The sequence below is a fragment of the Phocoena sinus genome, chromosome 2 (genome assembly GCF_008692025.1).
Source record: "Phocoena sinus isolate mPhoSin1 chromosome 2, mPhoSin1.pri, whole genome shotgun sequence".
Lineage (NCBI taxonomy): Eukaryota > Metazoa > Chordata > Mammalia > Artiodactyla > Phocoenidae > Phocoena > Phocoena sinus.
In genome coordinates, this window is record NC_045764.1 from 66,193,175 (window position 1) to 66,209,179 (window position 16,005).

Genomic DNA, 16,005 nt, shown 5'->3' on the forward strand with positions numbered 1-16,005 from the left:
CAGAATGGGGCATGAGCTGCTTGAAGCCTACAGAGCTGGCTCGTCCCCACCCTGTAGGCGCTGCAGCAGGTACAGGTACCCCCACATCCCAGCCATACACAGACACCAGGAAGGTGAACAGAGATGCAGTGCCCCACCAGACTCCAGCCCCTGCAGGCCTCCGGGTGTGTGCTTGGGAAGCAAAAGAGGGAAGATGAGTCTCCCAACATAAAGGGAAATGGTCAGTGGGTTTCTTTCTTTCTTTCTTTTTAATTAGTTTTGGCTGCGTTGGGTCTTCGTTGGTGCGCGCGGGCTTTCTCTAGTTGTGGTGAGTGGGGGCTGCTCTTCGTTGTGGTGCGCAGGCTTCTCATTGCGGTGGCTTCTCTTGTAGAGGAGCACAGGCTCTAGGTGCACAGGCTTCAGTAGTTGTGGCTCGTGGGCTCTGGATTGCAGGCTCAGTAGTTGTGGCGCATGGCTTAGTTGCTCCGCGGCATGTGGGATCTTCCCAGACCAGGGCTCGAACCCGTGTCCCCTGCATTGGCAGGCGGATTCTTAACCACTGCACCACCAGGGAAGCCCCAGACACCTTATAAAACGTAACTCATATAATCCTTTTTGGGAGATTAGCCCTGCACATCCATACGACTTGGAGTCTCCCATCTCTCCCTCTGCCTCTCCCTGGCACCTGCGCTTTTAGGGTGCAGGTATGGGAAGTTATTTTCCCAACTAGGCACCTACTCCTCAGGGGCCCGGCCAGCTCCTCCTGGGTGGGCCCAGACTGTCCTCTTCGTTCAAAAGGCTGTCTGAAGGCAGAACAGTGCCAAAGAGACTCTCACCCCTCTTAATAGCAGAACATGGGTCCCTTGCGCGTTCTCGGCTCCCTTGCACCCAACCCTAACTTAAGCCATCAGAGCCCCTCCCACTCTTATCTCGCCTGTGATGGCATCATCAGGTCAGGGCTGACAGCTCCACTTTGAGAAAACTGAGGCCGCGAAACGTGCTAGGATTCATCCAGCAGTGGCGGATCTGGCACGGCACCTCCCGCACACTGTCGGAGCTGCCCTGCTGACAAGGCCCTTTCCCGGGCATCATCTCATCAGGGCTGGAAGCATTCGCTTCCTTTCACAGAGGCAGAAATGGCCACTCAGGGAGAGCATGTGTTTGATGGGAACTTCTCGAAGAGCATTCCTTTCAGCCACTGTGTTCACACAAGTGGGCAGTGCTGGTAGTAGTTTCCTAGGGCTGCCGTAACAAATTACCACAAACAACAGAAGCTTAATCTCCCACAGCCCGGGAGGCTGGAAGCCCCAAAGATAGGTGTCAGCAGAAGTACACTCCCTCCGAAGCTTCCACAGGAGGGTGTGTCCACGTCCCTTCCAGCTTCTGGTGGCTGCGGGAGTTCCTGGGTTGTGGCAGCATCGCTCCAGTCTCTGCTTCCGTCTTCCCGTGGTCTTCTCCTCTGTCACTGTGTCCTCTCCCCTTTGTGTAAGGACACCAGTCATCGCATTCAGGATGATCTCACTTCGGGATCCTTAATTACGTCTGTAAAGACCCCTTTTCCAAATAAAGTCACAGTCACAGGGACTGGAGGTTAGGAGGCAGACTCAGCTTTTCAGGGGAGTCCCAGGTGTGCTGTTTTTGTTCAGTGGGAATCTCTGGCGGTGGGCCGAGGTCTTCTGTAAAGCTCCCCAGGTGATTCTGATATGCAGCCGGGGTGGAGAGCCCCAGGTAAGGCAACTCCCTCGGCTGCCTGACTCTGGAGTGACCAGCAAGCCAAGGCCACATCTGCATCATCGTCCTGCCCCAAGGTGCCCTGGGTTGGCCCAGCACGCACCAAATATAAATACAAATAAATGTGTGAGGGGGCAGGGGGCGCCCACCCCGATGGCTCCAGCACCCAGCAATGGCGGTGGATTTTCCCAGCAGTGATGGCATTTGCACTTCTTGCCTGATTTCTGGGCCGCTCATTGCTCACCACTTCCCTGTGTTTCTCCCTCTCCCAGCCCCCTGAGCCTGCGGGGCACTGGGGCTGGATGCTGCAGAGCTGGAGGGCAGTCAAGCACTCCAGAAGGGGTGGGAAGACGGGAGCTCCTCTGGGCAGCCTCTGGCTTCTGCTCTCAGCCTGAGGCTGCTGCCTCTCCTGCATGGCTAACGGCCTATAAGGATTGCCACCCCCCAAAGTGTTGACTGCCCCCAGTGAACCCAGAGATTCCCCCTCCCCGACCCCCGGCTCTCTCTCAGCCCCCAGGCACCAGCTCTCCGCAAGCTCTGGGCAAAACCTGGACTCGGCTCTCTTTCAAGAGCCACACGAATATCCATCCCCTTTAACCCCGCAACCCCATGCCTGAGAATGCATCCTAAGGGAGTAATCCTCAAAGAATGAAAACGCTCCTTGAACAAAGTTTCAGCCTTCTAACAGCAGGAAATGAAGGAACCTGCGTGTGCAGCTCTAGAGCGCTGGTAAGCAACAGCGCACCCATTTTAAAAGCTAATCGTGAAGACCGTTGCACCATGGGAGAGCGCCGATGATACTCTGTTGAGTGCAAAACTGCACCAGGCAGGAGGCCAGCTGTGAAAAAGTTGTATGTGTGCATGTACAAGGGCTGGAGGGGAATTGGGGGGGAAAGAAGGAAAACCGAAACGCCCGTTTACTAGGTTTGGGATTGTGGGTGATTCTTTTTCTAACTTCCGGTATTGTTGTAATATTGTTTGCGCAATAAATATTTGTTTGAGTATATAATAATAGTAATTATTGTTAGTCTTGAGATCAGGAAAGGCTCCTGAAGGCATCTATTCAAAGCCAGGTGTAAATGAGCACATGTCCTCGTGCGGGCCGCCTCAGTGAAGTATTTGCATTTGAAAGAAGCTAAAGTTTCAGACAAACAGTGGCCTTCAGGCTGGGCCGGTAGAGCTCTTTTACAGGCGGGGTAAGGTCCTGCAGTCCCCACCTGTGGATGAGCCCCTGTCTCTGCACACCCAGTCCCGGCAACCTTCTTTAACTCAGTGTGCCCACTTTACGGGGCAACGGAGGAACGGAGAGCTTACAGGTTATCCAGCCTCTGAGCCTCACCTCTTCTGCACATTATTTTATCCAATAATAAGAATATCTGTGGGGGCACTTTCCTGGTGGTGCAATGGTTAAGAATCCGCCTGCCAATGCAGGGGACCCGGGTTTGAGGCCTGGTCCAGGAAGATCCCACATGCCGCAGAGCAACGAAGTCCGTGCACAACTACTGTTTAGGGGTCTTCCCCCTGAGGTGGGGAGGTGACCCAGTGCTGTCCACAGCCACCTCAATGGCAGCCTGGATGGGCAAGGACAGTTCGAGAAATAGGGCTGGGACCGAGTGCTGACCCCGGGGAGGAGGGGGGTTGGCACTGGGCCTGAGGCTTTCTTAAAGTCTGGGTGTGGACCTTTTGAAGTTTGTTCTCAGGAAAGGCCGGAGAAGCCTTGCTGTGTTCTCTGTCCCCACCCAGCTCAGGAGCTGTGAGAGGTGGAGACAGAAGTGCTCCCCTGTGCTCTCCTGGGGGCTGACCGGCTGGGCAGGGCAGCTCGGGACAGCTGATGAGCCCTGTGACGTACCTGGCTGCTTAAGGCGCGGAAGTCCAGATTTACACAAAACATTTGGCAGAGCGAAAAGGCTTCACTTTGACAGGAGGATTTCAAGTGACAGTCATAACCACTGTTTACCAAGCTCTTACTACAGGCCAGGTACCCAGAGCTCTGTAGACACGGAATCCCATTTGATGCTCATCAAGAGCTATGTCTATCTTTATCCCCATTTCATAGATTGGAAAGTTGAGGTAGTGACTTATACAAGGTCACACAGCCAGGACTCGAGACTGGTCCAGAGTTTGTGCCATCAATCGTTGTGCTACAGTCTTCCTTGGGAACCGGAGGGCACATTTCAATTTCCAAAAATTAAATATATATACAATTTTCCTTGGAGCACATCTGCTCTGAGACTCACCACAGCATATATCCTACAGGTAACATTGAATATATGACTCCTATTCACATTAGCCCGCCAATCTTGAGGCTTTCACAGGATCGAGCCTTTGAGAAATGGTCCACCTATGGGAAATAGGACATGCTTGTAGTCAATTTCCTACATTAGAATACAGGGATGTAGAGATCTATTAGGTATTGTAGGAACAGTGAACTCCTAAAAGGGCAAGTGACTTCCACGAATTAAAGGCTGAATCTGCATTAGATTGCCATCTGCCCTGCTCGAATTTCTCCCTCCTCAAAAGCTGTTGTGCAGCTATTTTCGAGGTGGTTTCTGAATGAATACCAGAAAGTCCCTTTGGGTTCAGCCTGTGTCAGACCTAGCCTACATGATTTTGTGGGGTTTTTTGCCCTCTAAAGATTGAAGTGCGATGTCTTTCTTCTAACACACAGATCTGGGAATCTGCTAAAAGCAAGTGGTCACCATCGCCCTCACTCTCAAGTAACTTTCTGCACCACAGCTGGGTTTGAGAATACTCCTGAAATCCCTGCTAAATATTTTAGCGTGGGGAGGGAGCTGCTAAAGAGAGGGAGAAGATAATTGAGGGCTGTGTAAATATTTAATTTAGCCCCAAGCTAGTATCCTTAATTACAGAACACTGATGTCTTTATCATAATATTCTCCGGTCTAACTAATGACAAACAGCCCTTTCTCAAGCTCACTTGAGTCAGAAGACTCCAGGCAGAGCCTCTTTCTATTACTTGCACGCTCTGTTCCCTCTGTCCTCCCAGTCCGCTCCTGTGTTACCCTTCACCTCCCTGGCACGTCCTCACCACCCAGGGCCAAGGGAGGGGTGGGATGGATTGCATCATCTCTACTTACAGATGGGGAAACTGAGGCTTAAAGGGTCAGCAAAGCTGACCAAGCCCAGGTGTCCTCACCCAGATCCTGAGTATTTTCTGCTCCACCTTGGGGCCCACAGGGAGGCCCTCTGGACCATTGGGGCCCCTATGGCTCCTCCCGCCTCTGAGTTCAGTTCTCTGTAATGGATGAGTAAAGCAAATTGCACAGAGAGAAAGGGCCATGGACTGCCTCACTCTCGCCCAGGACTGCCAGGGCTGGGGGCCAGGGGCCTCTGGGTAATTGCCAGGCAACCAGGCAGAGTCAGCACCAGCCCCACCACCGCAGCCCTGGCCCTGGCTGCAGCTCCCCATTTTGCACCCTGAATCCCTGCCCTCATTCATCCGTCCAGGGCCAGGTACTTCATGCCTTATCTCTGGTTCTCACGACAACCTGACAACCTGGTGAGGCTGGCGTTGCCATCCCACATTGCAGATGAAGTCACCGGGGAGGTGCAGAGTGGTGAGGTGGCTTGTGCAAGCTCGTGCACTTGGCAAATGGCTAAGTAAGGACTTGACCCCAAAATGTGTGTTCTCCAGACACCGAGCTCTCCATCTGGCACCCCAGTCTTCCCCTCACAGCCCACCTTCCGATCGCGGGTCTGCCTGCCCCAGCAATTGGTGAGGCCAGCCTGCCGGGCTCTGTCCTGGCTGGTAGAGCCTCACCTGCCCAACATACACTGCACCTAGTCACTTGCATTGAAGGATCGATGTGCTGAGAAGCATTGCAGGATCCCATCACCCCGGGGGACCAGGTCAGATGCTCACAGGTAGGCTAGGGCTCACAGGGTAGGGAGGGTGAAGCTTCCTCTGTCTCTGATTTCTTTCTACATTCACTCACTCATTCATTCTTTCTTCAGCTCCTTGCTGAGAATCTGCTCTGTGACAGAGGCTGAATAATGGCCCCTCAAAGATGTTCACGTCTTGACCCCAGATCCTGTGAATATGTTACCATACATGGTGAAAAGGATTTTGCAGATGTGATTAAGTAAAGGAGTTCAAAATGGGAAGATTGTCCTGGATTATCAGAGTGGGTCCCTTGTAATCACAAGGGTTCTTACAAGAGGGAGGCAGGAGGGTCAGAGGTCAGAGAAAGAGTGTGATGATGGAACTAGAGGTCAGAGGAATGCAGCCACGAGCCAGGGGATGTGAGCAGCCTCTGGAAGCTAGAAAAGGCAAGGAAATGGATTCTCCCCTAGAGTCTCCAGAAGGAGCACATCTGTACTAACACCTTGATTTTAGCCCAGAGAAACTGATTTTGGACTTCAGATCTCCAGAACCATAAGATAATAAATTTATATTGTTTTAAGCCACTGTGTTTGTGACAATTTGTTATATCTGTACTAGGAAACTAATACAGATGTGAAGATAAATGACATGTGGTTCCTAACCTTGAGGAGCCCTTTATGAGGCCCATGCAGCATCCCCTGAGGGTTTGTTAAACACAGATTCTGGGCCCTACCCACAGAGTTCCTGTTTGAGTAGACCTGGGGCGTGGTGAGAGTTTGCACTCTGACAAGCTCCCAGGAGATGCTGAGGCTCCGGCTGGGGAACCACACTTTGTCGCTGATGTACAACAGCGGTTCTCAAGTTTTAATGTGCATTCAACTGTCCTGGGGACCTTGTTAACATGCAGGTTCTGAAGTTAATTTGTTCATTTGTTTGTTGCCATGTTAATTGCCTGAACCCTCTTTAGAATGTCAGGTCTGTGAAAGCAGCACCTCTGCCGTTGCTGTTAGAACAGGGCCTGGCAATACATACTCGACAAACATCTGCTGTTAGGACGGGTGAATGGGCAAGGGTTTGGAACTTGCAGGAACAGTTTAGGCCAGACATCGTAATGTGGGTGTCCCGGGTGCCCTTGCTGATGCCACAGAGTGAATGAAATCCCAGGGGGACAGAATGAAGATCAGGAAGGAAAAGGGGGTGGAAGGGGTCCTGGAGGACTCCATCATAGGAGAGGGCTGCAGTGCCAAGAGCGCAGAGAGCCAGAAGGGGCTTCTGGATGAGGCTATAGGGAGGGAAAACTTCAGCATATACCTCCTGCTATTGGGAGCTGGGGCGGCATCTCCTAGGTGAAGGACTGAATGATTAGGGAGGACTTCAGGGCTCAGCTACTATGCATCCTTTTTTCTCTCTCTTGACTTAGACAATTTGTAAAAGCAATATGCGTATGTTGGGAAATATTTTGGAGAATTCTGAAAAGTATAAATAAGAAAACTGAAATCTTTTATCATTGTCATACCCAGAAATGACCCCTATTTACATTTTTATGCATATTTCCATCTTTATTGAATACATGTATGTAATACATAAAATTTTCCTTCAGATCGGGATAAGACTGTTTATATGTTTATATCCTGTTTCTTTTACTTAATACATTGTTCCATAAGTATTTTTCATGTTATTTTGAAGAGCAAAATATAATTTTGAAGGGTAGATAATACACCTTTGTACAAATACACTGTAATTTAACCATACCCTTGTTTTTGAGTATTTAAGCTGTTGCATTGTGGAGAACTGAGGAGTTCTGTAAGGCAAGGAGATGGGTCTGAGCGACAGTTTTGGGTGGAGGGATGGGGTCGGCTTGAATGGGAGAGGAATTCTTTTTTTAATGTATTTTTTATGTATTTAAAAATTGAAGTATAGGTAATTTACATGTGTTAGTTTACAAGATATTGAGTATAGTTCCCTGTGCTATACAATAGGTCCTTGTTGTTTACCTATTTTATATATATCGATAGCAGTGCATGTATGTTAATCCTAAACTCCTAATTTATCTCTCCCCTCACCCCATCCCCTTTGGTAACACAGTTTGTTTTCTGTCTGTGAGTCTATTTCTGTTTTGTAAGTAAGTTCATTTGTATCACTTTTTGAAGTTTCACATATAAATGATATCATATGATTTTTGTCTTTCTCTGACTTAATTCACTTAGTATGATAATCTCTAGGCCCATCCATGTTGCTGCAAATGGCATTATTTCATTCTTTTTCATGGCTGAGTGATATTCCTTTGTATATATATGCCACATCTTCTTTATCCATCCGTCAATGGACATTTAGGTTGCTTCCATACCTTGCTATTGTTTAAATAGTGCTGCTATGAACAGTGGGGTGCATGTCTCTTTTCAAATTAGAGTTTTCTCTAGATATATGTCCAGAAGTGGGATTGCTAGATCATGTGGTAGCTCTATTTTTAGTTCTTTAAGGAACCTCCATACTGTTTTCCATAGTGGCTGCACCAATTTACATTCCCACCAACTGTGTGGGACAGGAATTCTTGATGGATTTCCAGGGAGCTGTATCTCTGCAAACCCTGGGAAGCAGCTACAGAGACTGCCTGGGGTTTGTCCTATTCTCTGTTTCCCTGCAGTGAAAAGGGCTTCCATTGCAGTCTGAGGGACTGAGGTTAGACGTTGGGAATAACTTTCCCTCTGACAGGGGAAGAAATGAAAAGGGATAACTGAGTTCATGGTGCAGGGAGTAGCGTGGGTCTTTCCTGGTTGTGCCTGTCCAGACTTCCTTCCTTCCCTGAGGGACCCAGCCGGGCCTCTCCAGGCTGGGGTCTGGCTCTGATGCAGGCAATTTACTGGACAAGGGCCTCGCTGCCCTGCAGGTGGCGCCCTTGAGCCTGCCCGGGAGGTGGCTCGGTCTGCACTCAGCTCTGCAGCAGCTCGAACGGGCGGCCGGATTCTGGTCCCCACCCTGTGCCCACAGGGCCTCAGGCTAGGAGTTGCAGGACCCCAGGCCTCAGGCCTGAGTGAGCCAGAAGTAGCTGCTGTAGCATCAATGTGAAGACGGAGAAAACCCTGGGTTTGGGGGCCGCCCACCTGCCCAAAACAGTTCAGGGGCCCCGCCCTGTGGGCCTTTCCAAGGGTGGCGCTCAGTGTGTGGTGACTCAGAAAAACCTGGTACAGATCTTAGTTCTTCCCCTCACTGCCTGAGGACACCCGGGCATGTCCATAGTTTCTCTGTTTTCCCACCCAAAAAAGTGAATGATCGTCCTCCTTCATAGGGCCGCCAGAACACCTAATAAGCACTTAATAAATGTTAGCAATTATTGTTATTCAGCAAACGCGATGTGTCAACGCGTCATGAAAGATTATATTGCCAACTAGATGGATATTGAACGCTAGAATCACAAGTGGTTTTATTTTTAGAAAGTATTTAAGAAGATTTAATTATAATTTCGAAACATTAAATTGAGAATTCCAGGTTTAAGTAAAATTTTGATTTTACATTTTGATATCCATTACTTATCATTTGTATCTGGCCTTTAAAGTTTAATAGATATGTTTTAATATTTTAGAAAAAATAATTTTTTTCACATACATAACTTCAAAAAAGTTAATTTTTACAACTGATTTAATTTACATTTCTATGATGAAAATGTATTCAAATTTTATACTCTGGATGTAATTCATTTTATTTTTAATCCCTTGGATCATTGAGAATGAGTGCAAATAGACATGATGATAGAAAGAGCAATTATGGAAGTGGAACTCAGACAAAAAAAGGCACAAAGAAACAGAAAATCTTGAAAGAGACAGTCTGCTTAAAATTTTAAAAATTGCCAACAACAAGTGAGCAGCTTTCACTGTACCCTCCCCGTCAAAAACCCCACTTATATGATTACTAGAAACGAGAAAGGAGCTGAATAAACCGCCAACGGTGGATAGTCTTCAATAAAGATAATAGGGAACGTTGATGAGATGTTCTTTTTTTTTAAGGTTTTATTTTTATTTATTTATTTATTTTGGCCAAGCCAGGCCTTAGTTGTGGCAAGCGGATCTTCACTGTGGCATGGGGGACTTTTTAGTTACAGCAGGCAGGCTTCTTAGTTGCAGCACGCATGCTGGATCCGACCAGGGATCGAACCCGGGCCCCCTGCATTGGGAGCGCGGAGTCTTACCCACTGGACCACCAGGGAAGTCCCCAACAAAATGGTCTTAAAGGGATCAGAGGTAATTTGGACAAGATACAGTAGCACTAGAAGAGTTCAATGAAACAGCAGATGATCCTCAAAGAGCAAACCGTGGACTTTGGCGGAAAATGAAAGTATCTTTAAAAGTTTGTTAATTATTTGCTTGTCACTCATAACGTTAGCAAAGGGTTATTTTTAAAAAACAAACAAATCTAAATTGGCTGCGTCATTTTTTAAAAGACTAAAAGTATTTTTAAATGGTAGAGAAAAAAGTTTTTATAAGTAGAGAGAACCTTCATATATAATATGCAGTAAAAGTAAGATTCCAATAAAATGTAAGGAAACTAGAAAGCAGAAATAAAACGCTCATATGACCGTAAAGGAGAAGATTCACATTCACATTGTCCAGTTTATAGAGACTATTTTCTAGCCATTTCCGCCTAGATTAAGGCAGAATCTCAATTGAGAGATTTGAACAAATGAGCAAAATACTGGTATTTCGGGTTTTCTTTATAATGTCCCAGTGTTGAAAAATGTGAAAGAACTTAAGAAATGCTACAAGGATTCTTCATGCTGATCAAGGAATATAAATTAACACACTGCTTCCTTTATCTGGAAAGTCCTGCTATGTACAAATATCAGCTGAATTAAAGAGTGTGCTTGTGGGGTACAGTCTATCACAGCCTCCCTGCCTCATCACAGACCTGCAACAAATAGTTTACGGTTTGGCATTTGGGGTACCACCAAGCTAGATACCGCTTCAAGAGATGTTGAAATCTATAATGAGAGAAATTCCTAGGGGACAATTAGAATATTACGTACCGTTTCCTGTGATAATGATGAGTTGTTCTACATAAGCTTATTACACTATTTGAACATGCAAAATTTATGATTCACTTCCGAACCTAAGGACCACTTTAAGGAATATATGACTAATTCCAGTTGCTACTGTCTCAGAATATTGAACTTTCTCCATACAGAATTTAAAGAAAAACTAAGAACTCAAGAAAGGTTGTCTAACTTGGCATTTCTGGCAGTAGAACAAAATTTTGTTACCAATTATTTAACAACATTGTGATTTTGTTGAAACAAAGGAAGAGATGCACTGAATAATGTATAACTTACCTGTTTTTATTTTATTAATCTTTCAAACATCATGAACCCATCAACAGAACACTCAGACATACATAGTAATGATTAAATTCAGCCATCTTTGATATTTTACTAACTTTCAGCCATATAAAAGCCAGTTTTCAGTCACATGAAAAACACTATTTTCAATTTTGTCATTATTAAGGTATATCTGTTAAGGTAGGAGGAGAAAACTTTCTTTAAAGGGCTTGTGAGCCTGATTAAGGACTTTGAAATATTTAGTCATGTGGTTGGTGGGCCTCCATTTGTACTCTTTTTTTTTTTGCGGTATGCGGGCCTCTCACTGTTGTGGCTTCTCCTGTTGCAGAGCACAGGCTCCGGACGCGCAGGCTCAGCAGCCGTGGCTCACGGGCCCAGCCGCTCCGCGGCATGTGGGATCTTCCCAGACGGGGGAACGAACCCGTGTCCCCTGCATCGGCAGGCGGACTCTCAACTGCTGTGCCACCGGGAAGCCCTCCATTTGTACTCTTGTTCCAGGCCCCAGAAATGTTAGGAGACCACCTAAAGACCCTTCTTCAGAGAGGCTGTGAGGCATAATGGAGAATCACTGAGTACCAAACAAGAAGACCCACCTTACTGGACTTATTTTCCTTCCTTGTCCATGAATCCGAGGTGACACGGCCTGCCTCCCAGCACCATTTAGAATTCCCAGGACGTAGTACATGTGGAAGTGCTTCCTGACACGGAGACAGCTCTCCAGGTTGTCTGGCCCAAGACCCCTGGTTTCATGCCTTACCTCCTTCGTAAGGGACACTGGCTTGCCCCAGCTGTTGACTCACTGGCAGTTCTAGGCCATCATATTTTATACCACAGCTGTCCTCTTACCCCTGGTTGACCAAAGGGTAGTCAAGTGAACTATGACATAAGAGTAGACAAAGGTGAGCTGGAATGGAGAATATTTCTGCCTTCCCATCGACCCCACCCCCTTCCCCAGGACATCCTGTGTATACTCAGCAACTCTGGAGTGCTGCTAAACTTCTGTCTACTCTGCCTGCCCTCCTGCCCCACCCCATCCCTCTAGCTCATAAATGTAGTCTCAATTTTTTTGTGGTATGAGCTAAGAAATTGTTAGAGACTCGCCTTTTATCTAATGCAGAGAAAAACTGAGATGGCTAAATTAGACCGGTTGTTACCTACTACAATTATGAAAGAATCAAACGATCCCGACCAAAGTTAGAACAAAATTTGACCCTAGAAAATGGACTTGGTAGAAATAAAGCTCACAAAAGAAAACTTGCCGTGACAGAAACTATCATCAGTGAAATCTGGTACTGACCAAAATGTGATCTATGAACCAAATTTCTAACCTAAAACTTAAGTGAAAAAGAATTGGTCCCCATGAAAATAGTTTTAGTCAACTCGAAATGAAAAAGTGAAAAAATTGGAAATGGCTTAACTGGGCTTTATAGAAAATTGATCAAGGAATTAAATTGACTTAATGGAGTCTATTCCAGAAAGCCCTTTCCCAAGGAAAATTCATCAGAGTCAGCGTACTTCCTAGTTACATCTTTATACTCAAAATGTCTCCAGTGGATTCTCTGTGGAATTTTCAGTAAGAAACAAGGAGAGGTGGTTCATGGTGGTTGCACCTGAAAGGTCACGGTGTAGAGGGGCTGGGGAAGGTGTGGGCAGGGTCTTTGTAGGTGGGCTCCTCTCTCCCTAAAAATGTACTAGAATTATATGACTGCATTGGTATTACGACAAATATAATCCAGGCTGGATTCATTGTTTTCTATTCGCCATTATTATTATTTTAATTAATCAATTTATTTTGGGCTGTGTTAGGTCTTCGTTTCTGTGCGAGGGCTTTCTCTAGTTGCGGCAAGCGGGGGCCACTCTTCATCGCAGCGCGCAGGCCTCTCACTGTTGCGGCCTCTCTTGTTGTGGAGCACAGGCTCCGGACGCGCAGGCTCAGTAGTTGTGGCTCATGGGCCTAGCTGCTCCGCGGCATGTGGGATCTTCCCAGACTAGGGCTCGAACTCGTGTCCCCTGCATTGGCAGGCAGATTCTCAACCATTGCGCCACCAGGGAAGCCCTGGCCATTATTATATTCGTCTTTTTCTTCTAATTTTAAAAGAAATTAAAATTAAAACACTTCTGTGGGCTCCTAAAAAGCATCGAGGGCCTTAGGCACTGTGACTAATGGATAAGTTGGCCCTGGTAGGGGCCCAGGTCAAGGGTAAGCAGGAAAGTCTGAACGAACCTGGGGGTAGGGTGGGGCCAGATGGAAGGAAGAGACAGGGCTTTACCTTCATCTTCTTAATGGAAGTTGCCAGGGTGACGGTTCCCAGTCCAGCCTTCCTGCAGCTGCTCTGCTTTTCCTAAGGCCTGGTTTCTATTCCCACATCTCTTTACAGTGAACGTTCCATCTCTCAAGGAGCCCTGGGTTTCTGTTCTTGCTACCTTAACAGCCCAAGTAAATAAACAGTTCTAAGGCCCTCTACCCACACTCGTGAAGCCCCTCTCAGCAATCCACGTCAGGGTCGTCCTGTCTCGGTTGAGTTGAGTTGTTTGTGTGGAGGAGAGCCTTGTGCGTGTGGTCCCATCCCTGACTCAGCTGTGCACTACTGGGGCCAAGATCGGCTTTCTCTTTAGACCCACCCCCTAACCATTCCACCTCATCAACATTTGAGTACCCTGTGTGCCAGGGGTCATAGAGCCTGGGTCATAGAGCCTGGGGCACAGCATTAAACAAGACACAGCCCTGCCCTCAAGGAACTCATTCAGGGCCAGCTCAGGACCGGGTTTCTCAGCCTCAGCACTATTGACATTTGGGCTAGATAATTTTTTGTGTGGGCAGCTGTCCTGTGCATTGTAGGATGTTCAGCAACACCCCTGGCCTCCACTCACTAGGTGCCTCCCCCAGATCATAACCATAAAAATTTCTCCAGACACTGCCAAGTGTCTCCTAGGCGGCAGACATTGCCCTAGTGAGAACCAATGGTTTAGGCAATGGGTGTTGACAATGGAGTCAAAGGGCTCAGGGATCACAATGTAGCTCATTGTGGGCACCCCAGAACGCCCATAGGAGCCGGAGGGGAGAGAGATGCAGGGATGCAGGTCTGGCTGTCAGGGATGCTTCATGGCTGAAGTGCTGTTTTAATTCGGGTCTTGGAGCTGAGCAGAGCCCTGGAAGAACTGTCAACAACATGGAGGAGAAGAACTGAGAGAACTCTTATGACGTAAGATTGAGGAGAAACGCTTATGCTCCAGTAGGAATGATGGGGGTTAGATAATGGGTAGATCTCATTATCAACTGAAGGGCGGGGCATGTGTAAATACCTAGGAAATCCTTAGACAATACTTAGGTTACCCATGATTTAAATCTAGTCTCAAGATGCATTTTGTTTGGTTCATCTACTAATAATTTAATTTTTGACATGATTTTAAATGCTTTGTTTTAGCCACAGTCCCCACTATTCTTTATCACTCACTGACCCAATTATTCTTTCACAATTATTTCACCTGCCAGGTTTCTGAAGGCTTGTAAGTTTACATCTTTAAATATAAACAATATAGTGACTTTTCACTTGGGGGTTCATAGACGCTTTCCAGATCTTTGGGTAAAATTCAGGACATCAGGAGGCTCAATAATCGGCTGAGACCATGGGGCCCAAAAATGTGTCTAAAATTTTCTGGGCCTTTTTCTGGTGAGAGAGTCTCTGGCTTTCATAGAGATCTCCAAAGGGTCTGCCCTTCTCTCCTGAAAAAGGCCTAGCTAGGTGGGGCAGATGTCTTTGCAGATCCCTGGAGACATTTTGTGCAAACAGCAAAGGAGAGACTCAGGGCTGACTTCTGTTCACCTTTTCCTCTTAGCCTCGGTTAATTCAGTTAGTAATTAAAAATATGAATGCACCGTGGGATCTGCTTAGAGCACAGGCAGGCGTTGTGGCGGTCACCAGAGGGCTGGGAGCGTTGATTTAAGATGTCTGGGCAAACTTTGTGAACCAGAGAGAAAGCCTTCGGTTAAAGATTTCTTCCACCAATTAAGAGGCCACTTTGAAGGACACAGAGCCAGAGGCAAGACAAGAATCGCAGCTTGGAGGTGCCAGTCAGCCAGGGAGGACACGGGCGACGGTGGTGTGGTCCACAAGTGCTCTCCCTCACCCTCCTCAGCCCCCTGGCCCCAGGGCCGGCTGGCTGTGCCACCTCCCAGCAAACCACTCTCACAAAGGATCTCGTCACTCCATTTACAACAAGGTGTACATGATGAAGCAGCATACAATTAGGTTCGCATTTTGACTGTAATCATGTTTTGGCCCAAGAGTCTCTGATTTCACGGGTAGCTGGCTGGGGGCGAGAAAAGGGTGGAGGATAACTCTGGGGAGGGGTCCGTGAGGTGGGGATTTTGGGGGAAGGGGCAGGGGTCCTGTCCTCAGACTCAAAGCCCTTTTCCTCAACTGAGAATTGGAATTGTTCTTTGAGTTGCAAGGACAGCTGGGGCATTTCTTCTGGGTGGTTCCAGTGTGGGCAAAGACTCTCCTTCCCACTGAAAAGACAGCAGCTGTGTGTGATTTCCCTGACTTCTCTGGGTTTTCTGTTAATCCTACCTCTCTGTAGTTTTTGCTCTCAGGATCTGCTGGGCCCACCAGGCCTGGGCTGAGTTCTGAATTTCCCAAGGGGGTGGGCAGGCTGCACTGTGTGTGTGTGTGTGTGTGTGTGTGTGTGTGTGTGTGTGAGCGTGCTCACACACATGGGTCTGGGGCTTACCGTGACTCTGACCCATCTCCCAGAAAACTCTGTGCTGAGAACTCTGGGGAACTGGTTTGTTCTGGGGGATGGAGAAAATGAGCAGCTGTAGGGAGGCCTGCACTCTGCCATTAAAGGGGATGCCCACTCCATTGGTCCCCCAGGACCACCCTGAGGATAAACTAAACTAATGGAAGGATGCTAAAAAGTTTAATGTAGGAAAGTTCTTGAGAATCTCATTAATTCAAACTCTAATTTTGAATTTGTAATATTTTTAAATGTTTTGTTTTCATAGCAAAGAATAAAAAACGTGTGCCTCCTGAATCTGTTACTTTCGCAGATTATAGAGGTCAGGGACCCATTCTTACTCGTCACTGACTGTCCAGCTGCTGGCAGGCTGCCTGGTAACTGCCCG